The sequence below is a fragment of the Camellia sinensis genome, chromosome 12 (assembly GCF_055761805.1).
Source record: "Camellia sinensis isolate YWXY chromosome 12, ASM5576180v1, whole genome shotgun sequence".
NCBI lineage: Eukaryota > Viridiplantae > Streptophyta > Magnoliopsida > Ericales > Theaceae > Camellia > Camellia sinensis.
Window position 1 is genome coordinate 141801867 of NC_138972.1, and position 3471 is coordinate 141805337.

A 3471-nucleotide genomic window follows, 5' to 3' on the forward strand; every position below is an offset into this window, starting at 1 on the left:
TGATGAATACGGTTCATCCCTTGCTTCGCCGATGTTTTGATACTTGAATGATGAATACGGTTCATCACTTGCCTTGTTAAAGTTTTGGTGTGTTTCGTTTTGAAGGACCTCGGCTTTATTCATGTAAAACCTTTATTTTTAGTACCATTCACTGAGTTTTGTACTCACCCCTCTATATATATGTAGGTGATGAGCAGGACGGCGGCGACGCCTAGATCGTTTGGATGCTTGTTTTGGATTTGTACTTATGTCGGCTTGCTTTTGCATTTACGTCGGCGATGCCTACCTTGCATGTCGGCAAATCTTGAAAATCATGCTTCTTGACTTGTATTAGCTGTATTTTGTATATGTCGGCTCGAGAAGCCTTTTGATCAAGATGTAACATGCTTTTTATCCTGTTGTATCCAAGTTGCAAAGTTAATTGGAATGTTTGGCATTGTTTTGATCTACGCACAGCTCTTATGGACCACTTGTATTTGATTTATTGCTTCCGCATTTGTGAGCCCCCTATATTCATACTCTGATTGTGTTAAGTTTTGAAAAGTTGGCCTTCGGTAATTACGGATTACTGGCCATCACGGCACCAAACTACTAGGGGCGGTTTGGGGTCGTGACATTATATTTTTATGTATGAAAATTTTATAAAAAAATCTCAATATAAAAGTAATATCCATCATAATTGATATGTAAATATAATTAATCTCACTATATATATGTAAAAATTACTAGAGTGTTAGTTATATTTGCATGTGGAGTTTACCTTTCATATATTGTTTTACTATTAGTTGATGATATCATATGTCAATAATAACATGATATTACTACTATATAAAATTTTTACTCAAATTTTGTAAAAATTTGATTTATCTTACCATTATATAATTTATTTTAAGACTTAAATATATGACTTTTTTACATTGTTCATGATACACTAGTTACACGCAATACTTTCTTTTCGATTTTACTAGAAATTAATTGTAAAATTTTATGTGAAATATTTTTGTAATAATTTATTTAAGTTTTTGTACTGAATATTAATTCAAAAATTATTATTTTCTTATTGTTGGTTATGAAAAAAAAAATTTGTAATCAATAAGTGTCCCTTCTGATTTAGTTTCTTGGCTCCTCCACTAGTTATGTGGGATTGCTAACATTGAAAAATATGTAAAAAAATATATATTAAAATATGTGAAAATGTATTGAATATTTTGATAATTTCAATGTATTGAATATTTTGATATTTTGTATTTTTTATTGACAACTCTATTTTATTAATCAAATTGTTTATAAAAAGGTCAAATTTAGGAACACATACACAAGTCTTTCGTTTACAACAGAATCGGTCGGAAGTAAATATTAAAACAACATTCTTTACCTACCATAATTTTGATGTGATATAATCCAAAAACTTATATTTAAAATGGAGGGAGACTTACATATATATCTTAATAGGTGGACTTATTATTCAATAGATCTTATGATAATTAGTGATATTTTTCATCAAATACAATTAAAAATATCACTAATTGTTAATTTTTAGTGACAATTTGAAAATTGTGTCATAAAAAATGTCACTAAGTATAAGTTTTAGCAACAGTTTAAAAAAATCGTTACAAAAAAAATCACTAATTTTTAACTTTTGAACATTTAAAAAAAAAAAAAATTATCACAAAAAAAAGTCACTAATTGTAAGTTTTAGCAATAATTTTTTTAAAAATCATTGATAAAAAAATTATTAATTATCCATTTTTAGCGACATATATAAAAAATCGTCACAAAAAATTATTTTTAATAATGGTTTTACTATGACTTATTTTCAATAAAACTTTATAGAAATTAAATCCAACTATTAAGACTTATTAATAGTTTATTCTAAAATGAAATTATCATTTTGATTTGAGCCGGCCGACTTTGGTGTAATTCCAAGGACTTTGTTGAGGTCTATTCATCTTAGGGCGCGTTTGTTTTCAGAGGTAAAATAGACGAGATTGTTAGTGAGAGGATTGATAGTGAGAGGATTAAGTAAAATTGTGTTTGTTTTGATGATAGTTCTTAGTGTAAGGATTGTTAAATTATTTTTATATAAAATAAAATAAAAAAAATACAAAAACATTAAACATTAATGTTTTAAAAAAAATGCTCAACATATAAAAAAATAAAATAAAATAAAAAATTTCCAGAAAAAAATAAAACAAATAAAATAATGATTTTTTACTTAACAAAAAATACAAAAAATTAAATATTAATATTCAAAAAAAAATGCCCAACATGTAAAAAATAAAATAATAAATAAATAAAAATAAAAATAAAAAATTTCTAGTCCTCGGACTATTTTTTTAATACCAACTCCTGGAGGCCCAACCGAATCCCCTTGGGGAGGCCCATTCTAATCTTGAGGTCACTATCAATCCCTTCTCATCTCTCAAAACAAACACAATATTAGTAGGTCCCACCTCACTATCCCCCCTCTAACTCTCTAAACAAACGGGCCTAGGGGTGTTTTGAAAAAATAGTTAAAAGTTATTTTTTTAACTTTTTTTTATGAGAGAATAAGTAGGTTAAAAGTTATAAAGTAATTTTTAACCCACTTTCCACCTTATTAATGTTATTGGTTGGAATTCGTCTAATAGTGCTTGCGAGACTTCCGTTTCTCTTTGCAATCCTCTTTCTCTTTGTTTTTGTTTTTTTGTTATTATTATTGATTTTCCTTTTTTTTTAAATAATTCATAATTGGTGGGAAAGTACCTTGATGGTGCATTGGTGTTGTATCTTAGCCAGATCATTTTCTTGTAATGAAGCTTACAACACCATCTTTAAATAATAAAAAAAATTAAAATTAATTTTAAAAAAAAGAAGAAGCAATGTTTAATTGATCTTATTCATGTTTATATATATATATACAAATAATTCATAATTGGTGGGAAAGTACCTTGATGGTATTGTATCTTAATTAGCAAGATCATTTTCTTGGCATGAAGCTTACAAAACCATCTTTAAAATAAAAAAATAAAAAATTATATTTGTTTCAGTTTTTAGAATTCATTTTTCAAGAAGTTTTACTTTTTCATTTTCCATATTTTATTTATTTTCAGTAAATCTTTTTTAATATTTTAAGTAATTTTTTAAATTTTTAGACACACCTAACGTAAATATACTTGAAAAATATAATATTTGTGAAAAAAATCTTTAAAAAAATTACTAAATACTAAAAATACAAAAAAAAAAAATACAAAAATTCAGTATATTTTTTTGTATTTTTGTGTACTTATTAATTTTTTAAAATATTTTTATAAATATTTTACTATTTAGATACATCTAAGTAAGGTGCATCTAAGAAAAAAAATAAAACATTATTTAAAATTTTAAAAATATTCACTAAAATAAAAATATATGAAAAATAAAAAACGCAATTTTCAAAAAATTAAACTTAGAAAACTAAAACCAAAAAAAGCCATGTTTCATTATTTCTAA